Source organism: Miscanthus floridulus, chromosome 1, assembly GCF_019320115.1.
Source record: "Miscanthus floridulus cultivar M001 chromosome 1, ASM1932011v1, whole genome shotgun sequence".
In the NCBI taxonomy this organism is placed as follows: domain Eukaryota; kingdom Viridiplantae; phylum Streptophyta; class Magnoliopsida; order Poales; family Poaceae; genus Miscanthus; species Miscanthus floridulus.
In genome coordinates this window covers 146,787,376-146,813,497 of record NC_089580.1, presented here as the reverse complement: position 1 = coordinate 146,813,497, position 26,122 = coordinate 146,787,376, and the positions used below count along the sequence as shown (strand labels likewise).

Here is a 26,122-nt window from a genome sequence, read left to right as displayed (position 1 = left end):
TTTCTTATTTCCAGCTGCCTCTTTACAATGTTTAGGCCACAGGAAATGACGATACTACCCTCTTTTCTGGTGGTCTGGACGCTCGCCCAGCACCTCGCTTCTCTCGGTTCACGCACTTTTCTCCCCGACATCTGCCCTGACGGCTCACCCAACAGTTTCCATAGTCACAGAACTTAAATTTTACATAGATCTAACATATTTAGTCCAAATCAACGTAAACAATGCATAAATTATAATCAAATTTCAGCGTACACAATAGAACCAGCCATACAATTTAGTAAATAGGTTCAAGTCGACAATACAACCATGTAGGGAATTTAAAGAGTACAGGTGCACATAGAGACAATAGAATCATCTAGCCAATTTAAGATTACAGGTTCACATAGACAAAAGAAACATCCTGATGGCTGGGAATCTAGAACAATACAAAAGTCTTCAAATGTTGTTCTAGGAATATTCAAACATCGATCTTCTTTCTCTTCTTTGGAGTGAGTTTTCTCTTCAGACCTAGCCTCTTCCTTGGAGTGGCCATAATATTACTCGCCCCTTCTCCAGTTTGATTAAATACCATAGGAAAATAGATTGATTCAGTATATGAAGTAAGATAAGTACAAACATGTTAAACAAGGTGAATCATTTTACCTTCTAGTCACTACTCTAGGGCTTGCAGTGATCTAATTAGTGCCTCCAAATTCCACCATTGTTAATTGCATTTGGCTAAAAATGAGACAAATGTTTAGCCTAAAAAATAGATAGTGTTCCAAGTTCCAAGTCAATGTTCAGTTTATAGAAATTCACCTTCTTGTAACAGGCTCGAGACTAGTGCTAATTTCTCTTCTGCCTTCTAGTGCTTGCATAGGTCCAAGACTATTATTCACTTAATTTTCTTGCACATGAACCTTCTGCCTTTTGGATGGACTAGGAGCCGCATCACCTTTGGTAGAACCAGCAGGCCTACCTGCCTTTCCTTTCTTGGCCCGACTTTTTCTGTAAATGTAAAATTGAGATAAGTTCAAAATATGAAGAAAATATGAGTTAGGTCGAAAAAGGCAGACATATTTACCTCTTCTTTGTTCCATTGAGAGGACACTTTGGGGATGTTGTCCTATGGCCATGACCTAAGTAATTTTTGCACTGCACTTGCCACATGCCTTTGCCCCTGGGTTTGCTTCCCTTGATCTCAGTGCAGCTAGGTATTCTGAGTTTCCTTTGTCTTCCAACCTCTCTCTTATCAAGTGGTGGTAGCACTTTAAATCTAGGATCCACACTTGCCCATTGAGACTTATCAGGTAGTGGTTTGATCACACCACCATAGGCTAGTCTAAAATGGTACACTAAGTTGTATGGATCAAGGTAATCTTCCATCTTAGGATTTCTATGTGTGGTGATTAGAAGCAAAGCATGTGCACATGGTTTCCCTAAGACTTGTCACTCCATACAGGTACATGTGTGATTCTGGATATTAACCACATGTCTTATGATCTTTTGGGAATCTGTTACCTCTGTCACCTCTACTTCATCTTGTCCACCTTCTTTTATTTTCAAGTGACCCAACTGTCGACTCATTACATATAGTTGGCGAGCAACTATTGGCAGCATTACATGTCCTTCAAATTTTTCACCTATTCTCCTTCTTCCATAAAGCTCCATGAACTTTGACCTAAGAGTGTCAGCAAGGTCAGCTATGGGAAGGTCCTTAATGTCCTTCACCCAATTGTTCGAAACCTCTGCCACATTATTAGTGATATGATCACACTTTATTGCCTCTGAAAATTTGCTGCTAATCCACTTCAACTTGTGATCAAAGTTCAAAAAGGCGACGCCATAGGCGCACCTAGTCAGGAGGCGACGGGCTTTGCCTAGCCTACAGGGGTAGGTGGACCCCTAGGTGGGCATGCGCTCTAGGCGGCCTGCAGGTGGACGCCTCGGGCGAGTGCACAAAATTTTCCGCCCCTGCGGAAGCGCACGCGCGTAGTTGGCTTTGGGCGCAGGAAAAGAAGCCTCGCGCGGGAAGGCTAAGAGGGAGAAGGGGGGAAAGGACGTGTGCCTGCCTGCTTCGCGCTTCTCCCGCTCTCAGACAGCCATTGCAGCTCACACACCTCTACCTGCGACCCCTCCGGGAAGCTACTCCCAATGGCCACGCTCCTCTCTGCCGGCGCCGAGCAGGTGGATCCACAGGCCACGCTCTTCCTCGTCTAGAAGCTCCTCCCCGTGGCCCATCCCTAAGCTCCTCCCCGCCTGGAAGCGCCTCCTCGCCGGTCGCACTGCTCCCCACCTGGAATGCTCTAAATACTCTGGATGCCTGAATGCTCTAAATGACTACTCTGAATGCCTGAATGTTAGAGAGCCTGATTTGTGCTCTGAATCTAAATGTCTACCTACTCTAAATGCCTAATCTGAATGCATGAATGCTTGAATGTTACTCTGAATGCCTTCTCTGAATGTCTGAATGTAGGATGTGTCACTGATTGTTATAGCCGATTTGCTACATGTATGTATTGCCTGAATGTTCACTGAACTCACTAAAATCTGAATGTATGTATAGGCTATTGCATACTGAATGACTGCTGTCATTTGGTAATATTGATGTCACTGAACCCTAAATGTATGCTCACTAAAATCTGAATGTAGGATGTCAACAATAGAGGTTGCACCTGAAACTGAGGGAGCGAACACTAAGGGAGCGAATCTCCTGAGAAGGAATTCAGATGATGTGGGATGGGAATATGGGGTTCTTGTTGATGCTAACAACAAGGACAAGGTGAAGTACAAACTCTATGACAAGGTGATGCAAGGAGGGATTTATCGGTTGAAGTAACATGTGGCCCATGAAGGAAAGAATGAAACGAAATGCAGGGCCAGAACACCGAAGGCTCTGGAGGCTAAAGAGAAGTGCAAGAAAGCACTAAAAGATGCAAAAAGGAAGAGGGAGGAGAAGACTGTTTGTGAGCTAGAACTTAGAGAGGAAGTGAATGTTTCTCGGGTTGGAGGTGGAGAGTCAGAGGAAGTCACTTGTATTGGAAGTTCAGAGCCTCACAAATTAGGATCCATTGACAAATGGACACGTGCTATTGATCCTAAAGCAACCAAATCTGAATCTTTCACTCAACAGAAGCTGATCAAGGAGCTTTGGAAAGAAATAACACATGAGGTGCATAAATGTATTGCAAGATGGGTCTATACACATGGTAAGTTCCTATTCTGTATTTATATTTCAGAATTCATTAGATGCTATTATGGTTGTACTGAACACTAATTAACCTTCTTTTTTGTAACATTGGCAGCAATACCATTCAATGCATGTGACAATGATGAGTTCAAGCAAATGGTTGAAGCAATTGGATAATTTGGGGCTGGACTTGAACCTCCAACTCAGTATGATCTACAAGAGAGATTGCTGGAAGAAGAATATGCAAGAACTAAGAGTTTGCTGCAAGAACGTGAAGACGAGAAGCTAAAGAATGGGTGCTCTATTATGACTGATGCTTGGTCAGATAGGAAGAGGAGAAGCATAATGAACCTGTGCACTAATTGTGCTGAAGAATGGGTTCTCCGTTTGGTTGATGGGGATGTGAAGCCATCCATGGGTTTTGTTTATGGAGAACTACTAAAAGCAAAGAGAGAGATCAAAGAGGCCTTCAGCAATAATGAGTCCCGATTCAAGGAGGTAATTGCTGTTATTGACAAGAAGATGAAAGGAAGACTTGATTCTATATTGCATTTGACAACTTATTTACTGAATCCACACTATAGTTATAGTAACCCATCAATCTTTGATGAGCCCACAATAACAGAAGGATTTATCAGTTGTGTGGAGACTTTTTATTATCATGATGAGGATAAGCAAGATTGGGCTGCCAACATTGAACTGATAAAGTTTCAGAATAGAGAAGGACCGTTTAACAAGAAGCTTGCAAAGACTTTTGAAAATTTTGATTACAACCCAGGTAGAGGTACTTGTTATTACAATAAATTTGATTACAACATGGTTGTTTGCTGTTTTCATCTAACAATAAATGGCTACTAACTAATAGAGGTGTTTTTTTATTTATTTTAGCATCATGGTGGCGGCTGTATGGAACTGAAACACCCGCTTTACAGAAGATGGCTACAAGGATCTTATCTTTGACATCAAGCTCTTCTGATTGTGAAAGAAATTGGAGCAGGTTTGAAGGGACTAGTACCTATCTACCTAAATATTGCAGCAGCATTACAATTAAATTACGGACCTGAAACTGCTCTTATTTTAAATTTATAGGTACACACTAAGAAGAGAAATAGGCTTACTACAACCCACCTAAACAAATTGGTCTATATTCAATTCAACTCCAAGCTGATTAATAAGAAAGAAAAGATCAAGTCAAAGAAGATCAGTGATGTTCTCTTGTCTAATGATACAACTGAAGCTCAAGGTTTTCTACATGAGAATGGAGATGATTGTGCATTAGTTGTCTATACAATTGAGGAATATAAGATGGAAGGTACAGGGATACCTTGGTCTATTATTGGAGATGTAGTGGGAGCAGAAGAACAACTTAAGCTGCATAGAAGTGCAAGAGTGAGACAACTTTATGAAGGAGAAGAATTTGACTGTGAAGAAGAACAGTTTGATGAAGATGAGAATGATTATATCGAACCCTATTGAAGAAGAAAGATGAAATGGTAGTGGGGCATTTTTATCATGTCATGGTTTATCTTTTATGATGCATTCATGTATGTCTGAAACTTATGAACTGCTGTTGTGTGACTGTGTTTTTCTTCTTTTGTGAGAACTATGTGGTCTCTGAACAAGACCTTTATTTATGAATTGTGTTGTGCACTTGTACTGCTGTCCTGTCCACTTGTTTGTGCTTTAAAATTTATAATTACTAGCTGCTGATATGGTCTGTTCATGGATGGGAGATGGCTGAAATCATTCAGATAAGTATCAACTTGTGATTTTCTATTTTTTTTTATGAACTGCTTGTTGTCTATTGAGTATTTATAAGCTGTCAATCCTTGTTGTAGGAACTAGGAACAAGCTATCTATTGATTATTGAGCCTAAGCCAGTAAGCCACTAGGGTATGTCTACTACCCTCTCTTTTATATACTGTATTCAGCTACTCTATGCTTCTATTTAACTAATTTATTTAGCATTTTCTGCTATATATATAATATATGTTGTGTGCTAAATTGGCAAAACGTCTTGAAACGCCTAGGCTGGCCTAGGCTAGCCCAAGCGCTAGGCTATGGGTCAGTACCTAGAAAGCGCCAAGCGCCTTCTTGAACTTTGCTTGTGATTGGCTTTCAACCATGGCTCAACCCTTTTATTTACTGCATACATCTTGTTCATTAAGTACTCATGGTATTCTAGTTGGAAAGTCCTTGCTGCAAGATACATTCTCCCAAATGCAAGTCCTTGAAACCTCTTGCTGAAATTCTTCATGAGATAGACAAAACATTATCTATGCTCCGCCCAAGGGTATACCTTCTTCACTACATTCTCTAGACCCTTGCAAGCATCTAAACTTATAGTTAGGTGCGGTGGATTCCCAATTGCCTTTTGTAGCTGCTGCATAAACCAAGTCCAATCATCAGTAGTCTCACCATCAAAAAACCCAAATGCAACAGGAAACATCCAGTTGTGCTCATCTAGTGCTGTAGCTGAAGGTAAGTGGCCACTCCATCTACCATTGAGAGCTGTGGAGTCAATACTCAAAAATGGCCGACAACCATTTAGGAAACCATCAATGCTTGGTTTCAAACAACAAAAGAATCTATGGAAAAAAAACAACTTCCTCCTTATTCACGACATCTATCTCTACAACACTTCCTAACATCCTGAGCTCAATCTCTGCCTTGAAGTTGAACAAATATCCAAAACTTTATTACCATGTCCCATGAATTTGTTCTCCTGCCACAACAAAACCCTTATGCAGTACCATACCCAATTTTGACTTGATACTTGTCCTCCAGCTCTTCTTGTATTTTCTTTGCTCCCATATTTGGATCCTTCATTGGTAAGGGGACTGCCTTCTCTGCTACCCAATGGTATGATGCCATCTTGGTCCTCACTCTTCCAGTAGATAGACAAAAATGCTTTTCTTTATTCAATGTAACCTGTTAAATGGAAACAAACATGTTAGTAACGTAACATACATGCATGAGAACTAATACTGCATGATACATTAAGTTAGCATACTGCATATATGAAAAGTGTTAGTACCTTGACTTGGACTTGATCAGGCATCAACCTTGCTACAATACACCATGGACAACCCTCAGCTTTGCAGTGCCCTCTGAATAAATCTTTGCAAGATTTCTCTATTGCAAGTTCAAATTATCCCTTTATAGCATGTTGCTGCACTGTAGCCCTAAATTCATTCATACTAGCATATATGGTTCCAGCTTTCATTGGAGGGTCTTCTCTATCATATAACATAGAATCCTTACCATGTATATGATCATCAACCAACAACTCTGCATCTTGTAGGTCCACATCATCAAGATTAATTTCAGCCACCATCCTAGCTTGCTCATCCTCTGCCCTGAGGCCAACAAACTCATGCATTGCATCTTCATCCATCACAGGAAGTGCGGCACCAATTTGATCTTGTCCAAGAGGAATAATCTCCAGACTATCCCAGTCGATTGCATGAGAAACAAATGCCTCCTTACTTGAATCTATTGGTCCTGTGACATTATCATGACCCACATTGCATGTTGCTGCCTCTATTACAGAGCTAAAAACACTTCTGTGGGTTTGTCCTCAACATCAACAAACAAGAACAGCTTCTTGTCACCAATCCTTTTAGAGAATGCAAGGGACAGTTTTGTATCATTTAGCAATTTTCTTTCTCCACCACCACTCATGTCAAACTTATGTATTACAGGTTGCTGCCTGCTTCCCCAATTGAGCCTAGCTTTCAAGTCATTTTCTAGCATCTCCAAATTATAAGATCAACAATCCACAACCCATTCATCACATTTTCATGGCACATCAACAGAGGCGACCATCATTGAACTTAGCAGTGAACTGAGAAAACTGAACGCACAACCTAAATGCGCCATCTGGATCGATTCTACCGTGTGTACCAACAAAAATAAATAAGACACAAAATCAATTTTGTGCCCCTCCCCAAAATCAACAAGTACTGCAAAACTCATAAGAGAGATTTAGGATTCGGGGCTTACTCAGGAGGAGCCATCAAGATGGAGGGGGAGGACAGCCTGCTGGCGCAACGCCAGCAGAGAGACCGGTGGCACCTGGCCTACGGCGATGGACGAACACGCCGCCCCAAACCCTAGGCCAATGGGCTAGGGAAGGGCAGCTGGCAGAAGGGGCATGAGTGTGCGAAAGGGGCCTGGGCAGAACTGGCAATGGGCGAGGTTGGGCGGCGGCCGCCGCGAGTGGCCTCGCTGCTCCGTGCGGTCATGACGACCCGATGAAGAAATGTGAACCAGAAAGAAACGCTCGATCCAGTATAGGATAAGGAGGCAAGGGTACTTTGGTCATTTCCAGTGTCCTCATGAGTGAGAAGAGGTACTTGAAAATAGAAAAGGAGAGAAAATCACATAAATCCCTCGGATTGAAACAATTCGCGTGCGTAGGGTTAAATATTGAAAGGCTTGCGAATTCAATGTCAAATACTGAGAGGCTTGCGAACTCGGGGTTAAATATAAAAATTTCTCATTTATTACTGATGAGGAAATAGTTTATCGTACATCGTCACACACATATACCAGAGCGAGGGCATGAGAAGGTTTCGGCAGCAGCGTAGGACGGCAGCCGTCGCCAGTGGCGCGTGGCAGGGGCATTGCGCAAATCCATTAGCGCAGCGTGTAGGTCGTGCCGTGGCCCGAGTAAGTTGCTGAGCACACCGCACAGCCCGACAATGAGCCACGGGTCAAGGTCAGCATCGGGGGCCAGGTGCGGCCACGGATTCGACTGTTTCGGCCGCGGATCCAGCTGTTTGGATGAGCTGCAACAGAGCCAGGTTATGAGTGGGGAGTGAGGAGAGGGAGAAGAAGAAACCTGAGGTTGGAAGAGTACCTAGCTTGGCCTTGAGGTCCTCCACGCGGTAGATTAGTGCTTCCCTCACTGGATCAGCACTCCAACTCCTCGGTGGCTGCCTCCGTCTAGCGTTGCAACACGTAGCCTCGCAGTTCCCTCTCCGGATAAGCGCTCCCCCATCCTCCATGGCTACCTCCGTTTGTCGTTCGGCCTTGTCTGCCTTCACCGTCGGGGCAGGGCATCGTCAGATCTGGCCGGCGCCACGTCTTCAGTAGGGGCGACGAGATCCCCGAGATCACCGGCGGGGAAGGCTGGGTCCCCTCCCCATCTGCAGCGACCGCCTTGACGACGACGTAGCCCTCCCCTCGATACCGTTCTCTACGACAACTGCGCTCTCGTAGCCAGCATTCTCCATCGCGGCGCCCAAATCTAGCCCGGGATCATGGCCGTGCCACCCGCATTTGCTTTTGGCCATGCCGTGGCTGGGCGTGGCAGATGGAAGCGGTGGTGGGAGGAGGTCCTTCGTGGGGATCACACGTGGCGCTCGTGCTAAGGAATGTTGTGCGGAAGGCTGGCGGTGATGGGCATCGGGGCTGCGACGCCTCAGCTACAGCCATACGGGGTCACGGGATTGAGGAAGGCAAAATTGCTTGCGGTGATCGCAGGATCAGGGCTTTCCGTGTTTACATCCCTTGCGCGGTGTCGTGCAGACTCACGGTCTCACGGTATCATAGAGGATGTGGAGCGACGACCCAAAATAATTATCGCACCGTTTGTTTGTTTTAGTTTTGTTCTTTTTAGTTGCAACTAGGTAGCGTGCCCGTGCGTTGCTACGGGACAGCTAAATTTTGGTAATAGAAACACATGGATCACACGATAAGTGACATTTAATTCAAAAGGCAAAGTTCGTGAAATTAACAGTCATGGAGAGCGCGACGTCGCAAGCTCACAAATTCTATTGTATAGAGCTTTCCATGATGCGGCTAAGATAATGTTTTATATCGACAGGAAGAAATCTCTGATATCCATTTCTTTCGTGTGCCAATAAATCTATGAATAAGTTCCGCCGCATCTCCGTACCATCCTGTATACAGGTTCGAGTATATATGTAAATATTAGTGTCTGTCACATGGATAGTACTATGTGTCTTGAAAAATCTCTCACAAAATCTCCATACCAAGGTTCGAGTATATATGGAAATATTAGCGTCGTATGGCGGTGGCACGGCCTCCCCAAGTCGGATGGCGACGGCGGCGCTAGGGTTGAGCGGCATGGCCTTCCCACGTCGGACGTCACAGCATCAAACGGCGGTGGCGCTGTGACCTAGGAGCGATGCCTCAACTAATGTAGCGCCTAACGTTTAAGTAATAAGGTCTACCTAAGAAAATGTATGAAGTACATATTTCTAAAAATAAACCATCCTCCTCCATAATCGTACTTTTAAAACCCCCATTCTTACCTCATCTTTGCAATACTTGGCACAATCATGAATTTATAATCCATCTGACCAAAACTTAATTACATCAGCACAAATTGGTATTAGTACCCATTCATTGTATTATGCACCAAGCATCTTCAATGGTCTACGTTTTGCCAAGCATATAAGGGGCTGCATCAACCGATTTCTCACATCTGAAATCATGATGAGTATCATCAGCCATGTATTGATAATGGAATGCATACTTGATGCTTGTAGGACAAGAGAAAGGAAATGCAAATTTCTCTGGACACGGAGCCATTTTTGTAGCATAGCATTACCATATAACCATCAGATTCAATAAGGTTAGGGAACGCATGCCCTTCAAGGCTTAGTTTAGCTTCTGCTATTATCCCAACTACTTACAAAAATAAATAGTGGACGAATTGCATACAACCATCAGGTAAACATGCCAAGTAACCAAATAAATTTTGAGCCTGTCTTCTCAACTTCATGTGTTGCTAGTACCAAGGACAGTTTCAAACTTTCAGTGTTGTATATGTTACCAGTGAGAGGTACTCCATCTTCCTGAAGCTCCTCAACGTCAGTCCCCTGCTGTGTCACTAGAATGCTACTCAAGATGACCTGCTGCTCAACCTGGAAAAAGGAGAACGTATCAACGAGACTGATCTGCACATATCAGAAAGAACACATCTTTCTGATGAAGGCCCTCAGCACGTATGATTCCAGGAAATTCAGACTGAACATGTTGTCCTGAACTCATCTAGAGTATATCAACATGCTGGTTAATAGTTCATATATCAGCATGCATGTATAGCTATAAAAAGAAAGAAAGACGGTAGTCTAGCACAAGAAACAATTTCAACATTTCATATTTTCATGATTCCATCAAATCCTACAAGGGCATAAATTCCAACTAAGAAATGTGCTGATTCTTTAGACTCAGTAACAAGTGACATACCTCAGTTTTGTAAAACCAACAATTGGGATGGCAATTTCGCGAAGCCCACTATTTCGGCTAGCAAAAATCCAATTTTCTCCTTAAACAAAGCAGAGAGAAGGCTTGTTTGTTAAAAGCAAACTTTAAACCAAGTTCCAAAATATAACTTACAGATAAATTAGTTTGCACCAAATCTAAGTATATACCTACAGCTATGGGAGCAGGTTTCTAATATCCGTCTTTTAATGAGTAATGATACCACAATGTCACCAACCCTGGAGAGTTCAAGATCTGTTAACATATAACCATCACTCATGCAAAATATATATGGAAAAATAAATCATACAGAAGTATGAATGATGTACTTAATTAGATATCCAATTTATTGGTACTTACAAATCGGTGTCATTTAGATCTTTGATTAATTTCCAAAGCCTTGTATCAAAATTTGATATGTCAGCTAGCTTAACTGCAATTGAGACACATTAATGTTAGCCATTTGCACAGAATAGAGTAGGGATAAGGGCATGTGAAAAGCTAGATACTAATTGCAGTAAAGAAAAGCCAAATATTGAATCAGTAGAACATATAAGAATCATAATATTAGTACATTCTTCTCAGCGCTGTAGTAATCATAGAACATCTTCTCGGTGTTGTAGTAAACCAGCAGTGACTATCTTGACTGAATTTAATAACCAGCAGTGACTATCTTGACTGAATTTAATAAACCAGCTGTATGAGTTTGATAGCTACTACTCCAAGGCCCTGCAAATGGTATTATGTCAAAGAAAGTTAACCTTCAAAACTAACAAATATGCATTAAGGGGGGAAACACAAAATCTCTCCGTTAAAACTGGCAAAAAAAATAGTTTGAGACACATGTATATACAGGCTTTAGAAATAGGTTTTCTTTCACTTTGCTGGCAAACCAGTGCAGCTAATAAAAAAATAGATCTGCAAGGTCCCTAGCTCCAACATGGTTTGCATGGAAACAGTGCAGTTATGCTAACAACACCTAGTAAGCATGACCTGCTAGCGCATACAACTATAGGCAAACTTTGAGCGTGTCTGAACTTATCCAGTCTAGGGATTCAGCATGTATGAGATGCAATAATTCAAGATAAAACTTATTCTTCTTTTTTTGCACTTTAGTAAGGTTCCATGTCGGCAGCTGGAAAATATGATCATAACAGAAAAACCAAAGTAGCTAATTAAGCATTGACTCTAATGGCACTTCTGCACGCCGGGAATGAAGATGTTTGGTTTGTTGGGCACTGCATTGAAAACTTCAGAGGAGTCGAACAACACCATTGCTACAGTAGTGCGGCAGTGCTGAACCAAGAGCGTAGATTGACGATTTGTAGCAAGACGCGTTGAATCGGGCTAGGATCTCACCAAGGGGCAGCAATGGCGGCGGCACTGATCGATGGGAGTGACGTCCAGTAGATCCAGTATTGTAGATATTTATTTATGAATTCCAGTTTCTACAAGTGCAGGCATGAATATCATTCGTTATTTCATTATTTGTTGTAGCACCCGGTTTTAAGAACAAAACCAGATACGCACCATATGTGAGCCCAGGAAGTCAAATCTCACATATAGCTACAAATAAAGGTAATATCAATAGACAATGCTTAAATACATAACGTATTAGTATAAAGAATATAACCTCAGAGTATAGACAGCGTAAAGACAACTCCGATCTTCAGGCGAAGACTCCAAATCCACAGGGACAACTGACTGGTTGATCACAAGCCCTATTCCTCCAAACTCTAGCAATCTGGTACTCATCCGGGATTTTTATCCAAATAATTGAAAATAAAACAAGCGTAAGTACATGTCGTACTCAACAAATATAACATGGGGTTCATGAGGCTCAAAAGGCTGACACTGGTTTAACTGCGATTAGCTTTTAATGAGTCATGATTTTAGCAATTGAGTAGCAACAAGTTTATCACAAGCCCATAAACACATGATCAGGTAAACATGAATAATGAATAGCATAAACAATTAACCATTAGCGAGCATCTTCATCATCCATATCATTGGTGTTCATCATCTATTCCATAAGGGTTCCAAGGCCGCTCGTGACCGTGAGCACGGCTGATATACCAGTTTTACACTCTGCAGAGGTTGTACACTTTCACTGTGAGTCGTGATTTACCCTTTCGCCCGAGGCGGCCAACCTCTTGACCCACTACCAAGGAAGGTCGGCAGGGTTCACTATGAAGCCTTTCAAAGGTTCGTCTAACAAGTTAGGGCCATTAGATTCACTCGGCAAACAGATGTAGTGCCCCCCTTCCCGATGGCACATTGACACGCAGCCTATACACATGGGGACAGAGGCCGCACTATACCCGATTCGTCAAGCCATTCTTACGCCAATAAAGGTAACCACTAACAAGCTAGAAAAGGTCCTCATACTGAGCTAAAGCCAGAGCCATATAGCCCTCACAGCTGTACTGTAAGTCCCGGATGATCACTTACAGATAAGTCCTTAAGGAGAGGAATCTAGAGCACCATAAAACAGCCCAATGCTCTAGCCCCCTTGTTCCATGTTGCTAAAAAGTATCTTTTAATGTTTATTGCATATACCATTAGTCAAGTTACAAGATCATGGTCTTTAATTGAGCACTAGCATCATACTACCCAATGCAATACCCATAGGAGTCAAGGTACAATGTAACAAAGCACTAGGAAATCCTTAGTGGTAGTCAAGGTAGACACATGCAGTATGAATTAAATGATTAACAGTGAATAGGCAACAAGGATGGTCCCATGCTATACTTGCCTTAAACACCGATCCTTCGGTAAGCTTTAATCTTCAACGTTCTTCTTCTTCTTCTTGATCACCACGTATATCTCACCGACTGGACGTAATCATAAAGCACCACACAAGCATCCATATAATCATACACGAAGCAAACAATAGATCTAAATTAGAACAATACACCAATCATAAAATCAAGATGAAAAGTTTGTAAAACGAATCTACGTCTCGCTACGAACACACAGACGCGAAAAGCACACTAATCGGAAATGCGGTGAAAAAGATACATCTACCGAAAGATTTACTTTACACACGAAAAAGAAAACTATAGGATTCATTAACTATATAAAAGCTTATATAAATTGGATTAAATCAAATTTAGATTTGAGTTATAAAACTAAAGTGAAACAAATCATATTCTATTTATAAAATCCAGTTGCATAATTGTTATTTAAGATATGATTCAAATCATGATATTCTAGTATTAGTGACATGATAAACACTATTACTAACGCGTAGATCTTGACGCTATGAATCTAATGCAACTTGAATGGACTAAAACGGATCTAAGACGCAGAAGATATGATTTAAACAAGATTTCTTTTAGTCAAATATTAGATTAAATCTAATCACGAATTTTAAAAGTTAAAAACATACTGAACAGTAGTATAAACACATAGATTATAAAATTACGAACCTAACGCAAGTTGAACGGATCAAATCGGAGTTAAAACGGAGAAGTTATGGCTAAATCAAAATCAGTGGCAAATCTGCAAATAGCTGAAAACGTATTTTAGACTTAACTTAAACAAAATACGCTATCAAATGAAGAAAACAAAATCTGAAAACATGTTTTGGACTGCGGGTTTATTTGTCAAAAACAGAGGGACTCTTTAGCAAAAAGAACAGCGAAGGGGTAAGTTCTAATCTGGACCATTGATCTAAAAACGGACGGCTCAGGATGATTACGTATTCCTATTGTATTTCAAGGTTTATTTTTGTAAAGGAAAACGGCCACAATAAAGCATGACGTGGAAGATGAGGTCATCAAGCTAACTAGCCGATCGGCACAGCGTAATGCAGGCATGCACGGGTGACGTTAATTGCTCATATGCATGTAAGCCTCCATACCTTGCGTGATGTACGTAGGCATACACATGTGGACATGGTGGATGGCAGGTCTCTCGGCCGCAGCAGGATCAGAAGATGGCAGCACAGCTCAACAGGGATTCAGGGTTCGTCTCGATGAAGATCCCCATGTCTACGAGTTCTCCGTCCATGCAAGCGGCGCTCGCGACGACATGACTGGTGCTCGGCATCCAGCTGCAGGAGCGGGCGTCAGCGGCCTGCTACACAGGCCGAGCTGCACATACGGCAAGAGCTCCGGTCATCCCTGAAGGTCGCAGCAAGACGTACGTACAAACTGTAGATGTACGTAGAGAGAGGTGATGAGGAACAGGCAACATCGATAGGGCTGTTACGAGTCACAGAAAGAAGAAAAAAGATTTCGATAGATTGACCAAGAGCTGCTGCACACATGCGGTTTTATACAGATTCATATAAAACAAAGAACCTATGCACTCTATGCAAGATTCACGTAGAAACTGATGACAAAAGAATTAATATGGATCGGGTATTGGAGTACAAAAGAAAGAATGCAGATTGGTTATTTTAACAGGAGGCTAAATCACGGTTGATTGTCTGCATACTAAATATCATGAAGAAGTGCATAGAGGGAGGAAGAAAGATAATTATAGAAGAACTCACCAAAGGTGCAAGTAGACCACGTGCTGCTCAAGGCCGAAACACGTACGCAACATGAATCTTTTGCTGGAAGGCGCAGAGGATGGTTGCATGCGTGCGGGCATACAGCATGGCTCAAGGTGAGAATAGCCGGCACGAGCGGTGATAGACGCTGCGATCTAGGGCAGGAATAGAAGTCGATCTGTTCTGTTGCGAGAAAAAGAAACAAGAAGAGGACGCGGCCACATTGGAGATCGGCAGGAACATGGTAGACGGCCTTACTTGTTGCCGACAAGAGGATGGCCGGGCTGGGCAGTGCGACGGCGACGGCGACGGCGACAACGACGGCGAGAGAAAGAGGAGAAAAATATAATTTACTACACGAGGGATTTCCCAAACTAGGGGCTCCCCATATGGTAGTTTTGGTGTGCTTTGCTCAAGGGGTTGGTTGATATATATAGGAAGAAAAACTCCCCACATCCACGTCAACTAGCGATATGGTACTAATTGATGTTACCCCCTCCACATTTACTAATGAGCCTAAATAATCATTAAAGCCCATTAGTAAATAAATACATGGGTCTTTAGGATTTATTAGGATTATTGCACATGGGCTTTGAGCGTTGAGGAAAAATGAGAGATTTATTATTTTCGGAATTAATTAATTTCATGGATAAAATAATTCTAGAAAAGTCCAGAATTAATATTTAAGTCACGAAAAATACTCCGAGACCTCCGAAAATTTGGGGAAAATTCCCGGAGACACTTTGGAACATGATGAACCCAAATAAAGTATTTGGAGCTCATAAAAAGATTGTTGGGAACTTGGAACATAAAGATTAAGGTGAAGGAGGTAGGAATTAAATTCCAGAAAGAAGCTGGAAAATTCCTAGAGATAGATATTCGTCTCCTAAACGTATAAAAACACACATTTTGCACATAGAAACACGAGATGCGACCGGCATGAATGCAACAAATACGTTTCTACCTTATGATAAATTTTAAATTAATGAAAATTTTTATTTTCCTATGTTTTCATGTGCACGAAAATTCATAAATAAATCATTTTAACTCTATTTTCAAAAGTGACAAATTTTGGGGTGTTACAATTCTACCCCCCTTAAGATGAATCTCGTCCTCGAGATTCGGAAGACGTCGACTAAGAGATAGGGATACTTCGTCTCTAGACTCGACTCTTCTTTACTTCATCGTGTAGTTCCATCGTCTTGATAAGAATTCCGCCTTACTTTGCATACATGTAACTAATTCCAAGATTTTTGACAAATGCTCCAAACAATACTCTGGTATCTCCAATCACTAGGCACCTTTCCTATAATACCAATTTTCTTCCTTAAAATACTTATCTTTCGACTGAGCCTGACGAATCTCTTGGTTAGAAGGAAACTCTACTGCCAATCTTCAAAACATTAATGATTCCAATCAAGTTGCTTAAACTTGGAATACAATTCTTAGTCCTTGGTGTCACCCGAACCTTCTTAGCACAATTCTCCGTTGCTAAGGGCATCGGCTGGGACTTCTACTTCTCCAGGGGATAGCACTATTCTAAGTCATAACCAATTTCGTTCCAACGAGGATAACACAAGCTCAAGACCAACTTAGTGAAGATGTCCTGTAGACTCTGGTGAACCTCCTATATGTCACTCTTACTTCCAAGAAGATACTCCATAGTGGAAAACTCCAGATAACACGTTAGGTAATTCAACCCATGCTTCCTTAGTTGACTTAATGAACAAGGTACTATATTTTCCTTCTTGCATAAGGACACATCCCACACCTTGATAAAGTGCATCCTGGTGGATATAAAGTTCTTGTCCTGATCTGGTAAAGCTAATACTTATGTTTTACTTCAACCTTTTCTTGGACTCCTTCAACACTTAGCTGAAGTTTCTTTATCCAAACTAACTTGAAAACTTCTCCAGTAGCTCTATCAAAATCTTGATGATCTTGGTTAAACCTTCCTTGGACCTTTAACCAAATCCCATTGAAACTCTAAGTTTCTCTCATATCTGTGGGTTCCACCACGCTTCTGTTGCGCAAACTAGAACGTAGGACACTTCATCTTGCAAATTCTTTCACTTCGCTACCCTCCTTAAGAAGAGATAAGCTAGGGGACACCAAGCATAGCTTGCACATTCTTTTAGATGAGTTAACTAATATGAAGATGTTCGGTCATCCCAATGATACTCTTGTGTATGGGTAAGAACAAGAAATCTGAAATTCCTCGCGAGCAGAAAAACAACAGCATGGTAAAACAGCTGTAACTCCCATTCTATTAATCCAATGAAGTTGTAGCTTATACCGTTGGAAAGCTTATAAAATTCTACACAACTTTCTTATAGAAAACTTTTCCAAATTATGCAGTTAACTTGGTCGAAATTAGTGCACAACAGAAACTGTTCTGGCTTCCAAACAGCACAGATGCATCGGCTTGTGATTTTCGTATTTCCATAACCAAAATAGCTATCAAGCTGATTCTTATGCTCAGAGAAAGATATTGAAGTCTACTATTGTCCAGAATTTTCTCATAATTTTTGGTCATCCAAGATTAAAGATATAAGCCGAAGAGTACAGACTGCTCCAAAAAGACAGGATAGGGGAAACAGAAGAAAACCATAGCCCAACTATTTATTTCATTGATCCTTATACCTTAGGCCTATAAACTAAATGAAATTGTGGGAACACCCAACAAGATCATTGCAATCATTACAAAGATTCAAAACAATCATAAGCATAATGTCAATTCAACAAGCAATAAAGGTGCATAATTCAATCATTGACTCAACTTACGATACTATCGTCCTCGTTGGACTAGGGATAATAGTCCTAAGACTCGTCTTCAAATTACGCAAGAAGATGGTGAGGGACAGTTCTAAAAGCATATCAAATCAAAGAGTAAAGATGATAACAAAGACTTCAAAATAAGCACCAAGGTAGAGATGAATAGCAATGGTAGAGATATAGTAGAGAAAAAAATATCAAGGTTCATAGAAGAAGGGTTTTTGTAGCAACTTCTAAACCTTAAAACATCCAGTTTCTACTAGGCTTGCGTCCTACAGTCAGCATTGCTCTGATACCACTTTGTAGCACCCGGTTTTAAGAACAAAACCAGATACGCACCATATGTGAGCCCAGGAAGTCAAATCTCACATATAGCTACAAATAAAGGTAATATCAATAGACAATGCTTAAATACATAACGTATTAGTATAAAGAATATAACCTCAGAGTATAGACAGCGTAAAGACAACTCCGATCTTCAGGCGAAGACTCCAAATCCACAGGGACAACTGACTGGTTGATCACAAGCCCTATTCCTCCAAACTCTAGCAATCTGGTACTCATCCGGGATTTTTATCCAAATAATTGAAAATAAAACAAGCGTAAGTACATGTCGTACTCAACAAATATAACATGGGGTTCATGAGGCTCAAAAGGCTGACACTGGTTTAACTGCGATTAGCTTTTAATGAGTCATGATTTTAGCAATTGAGTAGCAACAAGTTTATCACAAGCCCATAAACACATGATCAGGTAAACATGAATAATGAATAGCATAAACAATTAACCATTAGCGAGCATCTTCATCATCCATATCATTGGTGTTCATCATCTATTCCATAAGGGTTCCAAGGCCGCTCGTGACCGTGAGCACGGCTGATATACCAGTTTTACACTCTGCAGAGGTTGTACACTTTCACTGTGAGTCGTGATTTACCCTTTCGCCCGAGGCGGCCAACCTCTTGACCCACTACCAAGGAAGGTCGGCAGGGTTCACTATGAAGCCTTTCAAAGGTTCGTCTAACAAGTTAGGGCCATTAGATTCACTCGGCAAACAGATGTAGTGCCCCCCTTCCCGATGGCACATTGACACGCAGCCTATACACATGGGGACAGAGGCCGCACTATACCCGATTCGTCAAGCCATTCTTACGCCAATAAAGGTAACCACTAACAAGCTAGAAAAGGTCCTCATACTGAGCTAAAGCCAGAGCCATATAGCCCTCACAGCTGTACTGTAAGTCCCGGATGATCACTTACAGATAAGTCCTTAAGGAGAGGAATCTAGAGCACCATAAAACAGCCCAATGCTCTAGCCCCCTTGTTCCATGTTGCTAAAAAGTATCTTTTAATGTTTATTGCATATACCATTAGTCAAGTTACAAGATCATGGTCTTTAATTGAGCACTAGCATCATACTACCCAATGCAATACCCATAGGAGTCAAGGTACAATGTAACAAAGCACTAGGAAATCCTTAGTGGTAGTCAAGGTAGACACATGCAGTATGAATTAAATGATTAACAGTGAATAGGCAACAAGGATGGTCCCATGCTATACTTGCCTTAAACACCGATCCTTCGGTAAGCTTTAATCTTCAACGTTCTTCTTCTTCTTCTTGATCACCACGTATATCTCACCGACTGGACGTAATCATAAAGCACCACACAAGCATCCATATAATCATACACGAAGCAAACAATAGATCTAAATTAGAACAATACACCAATCATAAAATCAAGATGAAAAGTTTGTAAAACGAATCTACGTCTCGCTACGAACACACAGACGCGAAAAGCACACTAATCGGAAATGCGGTGAAAAAGATACATCTACCGAAAGATTTACTTTACACACGAAAAAGAAAACTATAGGATTCATTAACTATATAAAAGCTTATATAAATTGGATTAAATCAAATTTAGATTTGAGTTATAAAACTAAAGTGAAACAAATCATATTCTATTTATAAAATCCAGTTGCATAATTGTTATTTAAGATATGATTCAAATCATGATATTCTAGTATTAGTGACATGATAAACACTATTACTAACGCGTAGATCTTGACGCTATGAATCTAATGCAACTTGAATGGACTAAAACGGATCTAAGACGCAGAAGATATGATTTAAACAAGATTTCTTTTAGTCAAATATTAGATTAAATCTAATCATGAATTTTAAAAGTTAAAAACATACTGAACAGTAGTATAAACACATAGATTATAAAATTACGAACCTAACGCAAGTTGAACGGATCAAATCGGAGTTAAAACGGAGAAGTTATGGCTAAATCAAAATCAGTGGCAAATCTGCAAATAGCTGAAAACGTATTTTAGACTTAACTTAAACAAAATACGCTATCAAATGAAGAAAACAAAATCTGAAAACATGTTTTGGACTGCGGGTTTATTTGTCAAAAACAGAGGGACTCTTTAGCAAAAAGAACAGCGAAGGGGTAAGTTCTAATCTGGACCATTGATCTAAAAACGGACGGCTCAGGATGATTACGTATTCCTATTGTATTTCAAGGTTTATTTTTGTAAAGGAAAACGGCCACAATAAAGCATGACGTGGAAGATGAGGTCATCAAGCTAACTAGCCGATCGGCACAGCGTAATGCAGGCATGCACGGGTGACGTTAATTGCTCATATGCATGTAAGCCTCCATACCTTGCGTGATGTACGTAGGCATACACATGTGGACATGGTGGATGGCAGGTCTCTCGGCCGCAGCAGGATCAGAAGATGGCAGCACAGCTCAACAGGGATTCAGGGTTCGTCTCGATGAAGATCCCCATGTCTACGAGTTCTCCGTCCATGCAAGCGGCGCTCGCGACGACATGACTGGTGCTCGGCATCCAGCTGCAGGAGCGGGCGTCAGCGGCCTGCTACACAGGCCGAGCTGCACATACGGCAAGAGCTCCGGTCATCCCTGAAGGTCGCAGCAAGACGTACGTACAAACTGTAGATGTACGTAGAGAGAGGTGATGAGGAACAGGCAACATCGATAGGGCTGTTACGAGTCACAGAAAGAAGAAAAAAGATTTCGATAGATTGACCAAGAGCTGCTGCACACATGCGGTTTTATACAGATTCATATAAAACAAAGAACCTATGCACTCTATGCAAGATTCACGTAGAAACTGATGACAAAAGAATTAATATGGATCGGGTATTGGAGTACAAAAGAAAGAATGCAGATTGGTTATTTTAACAGGAGGCTAAATCACGGTTGATTGTCTGCATACTAAATATCATGAAGAAGTGCATAGAGGGAGGAAGAAAGATAATTATAGAAGAACTCACCAAAGGTGCAAGTAGACCACGTGCTGCTCAAGGCCGAAACACGTACGCAACATGAATCTTTTGCTGGAAGGCGCAGAGGATGGTTGCATGCGTGCGGGCATACAGCATGGCTCAAGGTGAGAATAGCCGGCACGAGCGGTGATAGACGCTGCGATCTAGGGCAGGAATAGAAGTCGATCTGTTCTGTTGCGAGAAAAAGAAACAAGAAGAGGACGCGGCCACATTGGAGATCGGCAGGAACATGGTAGACGGCCTTACTTGTTGCCGACAAGAGGATGGCCGGGCTGGGCAGTGCGACGGCGACGGCGACGGCGACAACGACGGCGAGAGAAAGAGGAGAAAAATATAATTTACTACACGAGGGATTTCCCAAACTAGGGGCTCCCCATATGGTAGTTTTGGTGTGCTTTGCTCAAGGGGTTGGTTGATATATATAGGAAGAAAAACTCCCCACATCCACGTCAACTAGCGATATGGTACTAATTGATGTTACCCCCTCCACATTTACTAATGAGCCTAAATAATCATTAAAGCCCATTAGTAAATAAATACATGGGTCTTTAGGATTTATTAGGATTATTGCACATGGGCTTTGAGCGTTGAGGAAAAATGAGAGATTTATTATTTTCGGAATTAATTAATTTCATGGATAAAATAATTCTAGAAAAGTCCAGAATTAATATTTAAGTCACGAAAAATACTCCGAGACCTCCGAAAATTTGGGGAAAATTCCCGGAGACACTTTGGAACATGATGAACCCAAATAAAGTATTTGGAGCTCATAAAAAGATTGTTGGGAACTTGGAACATAAAGATTAAGGTGAAGGAGGTAGGAATTAAATTCCAGAAAGAAGCTGGAAAATTCCTAGAGATAGATATTCGTCTCCTAAACGTATAAAAACACACATTTTGCACATAGAAACACGAGATGCGACCGGCATGAATGCAACAAATACGTTTCTACCTTATGATAAATTTTAAATTAATGAAAATTTTTATTTTCCTATGTTTTCATGTGCACGAAAATTCATAAATAAATCATTTTAACTCTATTTTCAAAAGTGACAAATTTTGGGGTGTTACATTTGTAGAAAAGACAAATTGACACAAAGAAGTGAAACTGACCCCTTTTTGTAAAGACTCATAGTATATCCGTTTATAGTGGTTGTAAACTGTAACAGATAGCACCTGCAGGTTTACAAGGCTACATCAGTGCATCGCTCCCAACTAATTCAAAACTACAAAGCTATTGTCAGTATACGAGCAAAACAATAAAAGAAGGATTTCCAAATGTATTAGAGAGATGGAAAACAACATATCACGTGAAGAAAAAACAACACATCTTCAATTAGAGTGCTGGAAATTTTTTCTAGCATGCAGAAAGAAGTGGAACTGTACAATTGATGAACTATTTTTTCAATATAATTCGAGGGTGCAAGCAAGATCTATTTCAAATTAATAGTTATCTGGAAAACATATTCTATAAGAAACCATTTTATACCATATATTGTAGTAGGTGTTTGAAAATAGAGCCTCCACCAACAGTTGACACGCAATGGTGCAATCGAAGCTAGCAATTCTTGTCCCCTACGGTGCAAAAATTATTAATAACCTACGATGAATTGAACACAGAGAGTAGAGTCAGCTAACAGAGCACAGTTGGCCAATCAAGATAAAAAATAAGTCGCATTTCAATTAAAAAACAAAGGCTCCACCATTTCCAGTATCAACAACAGGAAAAGACTACATTATAGGACCTTCACAAAATTCACATTTAGCTGTTCACTTCAGGTCAAAAATTTTCTTCCAAACAAGTAAAGTAGTCATGTGCCAAAATCAGTACTCCCTCCGTTCCTTAATATAAGCCATATAGTTTTTAACACCAATATTAACGCACGGCTTGGGGAAGGATGTGAGACCGAGAAAAAAAAGGAAAATCAGGCCATCTTCTCTCTCCCAATCAGATTGCTTCCTAAATCTAAGGGATTGGTTGGGGCATGTGCTATGTACGGTGGGAAGGTTTTCAAACTAATCAGCGTGGGAGTTGATACGTACCTATATTTTGGAATTTTCTTTAGAAATCTATATGGCTTATATTAAGGAACGGAGGGAGTATTTATTAGGAAGCTAGGGCGCTGGAAACATAGGTTATAATTAGCTGAATATTTTTAAGCATTGTGGTTAATTTAATTTGCAACCACTATACATAAACTTGGACACTTAGGGGTAGTTTCCCTGTTGTCCACCAACACCTAGGATCACATCAAGAGGAGGCTGTAATATAAGCATTAAAATGAACCTTGCTACAAGATAATGTAGAGATTGCATCATGGCTACTAACACATATTCAATCTTTAAGCTATTACCATGACTAATGGTAACCTCAGATTACTATGTACAGAGCATACACCAAATCTCCACATTTAAATAAAATATCTAAAACACCATCAGAATACTTTGATTGCATTATAAGGAAATAAGCTACATATGAAAAACAACTTTCCAGCACAAAAGAGACAAATCACCTTTGTTTACAGAAGAGAAAAATGATCGACGTTAAAGGTAAACAAAAGGGACAAAACAATAGGTTTCTGGCAGAAAAAACTGCTTAAATGGTTCCCTTCTACCGAAAAAATGCATCATCCAATCAACCAACATGCAAATGACATTAGAAAAAGGCTAATCACATATTCTACTTACTCTTGGACCAACTAAATCTAGAATCAAAGGCAAGGACACAGGTTTGTAGATTTTTAATACGCAGAAGAAAACGCATGGAGGGTTGAGCTCCGATGGGAAAATTTTGCATGCATGGAAAATAGATTTCAGTGTGCAGGATACCTGAGGCTGCAAGTCGGTTTAGTAAACACCAAAAAAAGCAAAACAAACCTAAGTGGAATTTCATCGAACATGTTACCTGTAGAGAAGAGCGTATCATAGAGATTGGGAAACGAAGCAACAACAAATTAATAATTGCACCATAGAGAGTTCAAGCTTGTTAGATGTCTCCTTATCAATTTGACACCCAACTCCTCATCAATCTGACACGCAGAACCCAAAGCAGCCCTTACATGAGACGTTGCAGATGTTCTTTTTCACCCAAAACCCATCTCAATGACCAACTTGAGCAACCAGACATGTATCAAAGATCTCTCCACAACATGCATAACCACAACCACCGACGTACCTGCCCTCACATCTATCCTTCTGGTATTCCATCTCTCTGGGGAGGGGATCGGGGTATCAGGAGAACAATATGGAAGAGAAACAGGAATCGAGAAGTGCTGACCTTAGCAATCAAGGTCTCAATGTAGATCGAGATCCATGGAGCGCAGAGGAGGTGGATTGGGGCCGGACAATGGACGCATCATAGTCATCATCCACGACGGGTGTGGACGTCAGTTGCGGTAGCGGTTCGGCGATAGAGGGCGGGGGCAGTCATGGCGCATCGAAGGTCTCCTGCAGCGTCCGACTTGGTGAGGTGCTTGTGCAGGCGTGGAGGATGGTGGAGAGGCGGCGGTGACCTCCACGTATCGCTGCGTCTCGCTGTCCTAGAAGATGAGCAGAAGGCGGCGCGGTGCACGAGGGCCGAGGGCAGGGAGGGAGAGGCGGCGTCGGCGATGCACGTGCGCGAGCGTGATTGAAGTGGGCTCGCAGGAGCGGATGGAGTGTCGATGGATCGCGGGATTGGGGCGAGCGGGCATCACGGTCCCACCTGCCGCCGCCTTCCATCTGTGCTCACGGGATCGCACGGGGAGAAGAGGGGCGCCTTCCTTCGACGTCGCCCAATGTACTACGCCTTCCTTCCTTCGCTGCGGTATCATATCGCAAGGGGCGCCTTCCTTCCATGTCACCGCAGTATCGTATCGCACGGACAGAGGCAGACCCAAAACAAATGTCGCACCAAAAAGTGTCCACGGTTTATTCTTTTTAGTTGTAGAAGATTAGTTGTATACAGTAGGAGATTATTTTATAGCAATATTTTGTAATCTTATATTGGATATTTTGGCTACTAAATGAACTCAAATGAAAAAAATTTAACTACAAAGTTTTAAATCTTGTCAAGTACTATAACTTTAGTGTAGGACGTATCTCCATCGAAAATAGTTTCAAAATTTTAAAAAATTGAGTCTCAAAACATGTGAATTTCAAACACATATTTGAGACTCTAGATGACTTTAAATCAGAAATTTGTCAATGTCAAACATGTAGATTAGGTCGGCCACTAAAACTTTGGTACTAACTATGTGAACATTTAAGATCGTTTAGAAATTCTAAATTTTGAATTTCAAAATCTATAACCTTCAAATACATATTTGGGATTCTAAACATCTTCAAATTAAAAACTTTTCAACTACAAAGTTGTAGATTCTATCGAGAACTATAACTTTTGTATAGACATGTCAACATCCGAGATCGTTTGATAATTTTAAATTTCAAATTTCAAAATCTATGCACTTACAATAATATTTTGGGACCATAAATAGTTTGAATTCAAAAACTTTTCAACTACAAAGTTGTAGATTTCATCGAGTGCTACAATTTTGATATAAAGTTTGTTTTCATCCAAGTTCATATGAAAAAGTTATGAATTATTTTTTTGTTGTAATCATTAACAGAGGCAGACATCTTAAGACACATGCCTCCGTAAATTAATTTATAGAGACAGACGTCTTAGGTTACCCACCTCGATTAATAGATGATGACCGTTTTCGTTAATCTAGCATTAACGGAGGCGGACGCCTAATGCTGCCCACCTTCGTGGAACGAGAGCAGCACTTCGCCGATGTCCACGAGCTGGGGGCGCGGGCCATGGCACGCCGCCTTTGACGTGTGGCACTTGCTTCTGGGGGACGAGCTCTTGTAGATGTCGAGGCACGGCTATGGGAGATGCTAATGAACGGTTTACTGGACATGCGCTGCAAGAGGACGTCCTCTCGCCTCTCGGAGGTACGGAACAACGAGGGACAGACATATGCTTGATTATGGTCATCGGATAATGCAATAGTAATGAACATCCAACTCATAAATTTATAAAAAGAATGCATGCACGCACAGTGAATGTGATGCAAAAAGATGACACTGTTTCGTCCACAATTGTTGTGCAGTAGTGACGAACAGGACGAGA

General features: G+C 41.2%; 2 pseudogenes; one reads left to right on the top strand and one right to left on the bottom strand.

Annotated features, from left to right (window-relative positions):
• Positions 1-878: 878 nt before the first annotated feature.
• Positions 879-6,925, bottom strand: LOC136464879 (uncharacterized; annotated as a pseudogene).
• Positions 6,926-25,740: 18,815 nt separating this feature from the next.
• The window catches only part of LOC136464871 ((+)-piperitol/(+)-sesamin synthase CYP81Q1-like), an 11,604-nt pseudogene continuing 11,222 nt past the window's right edge, over positions 25,741-26,122 (top strand).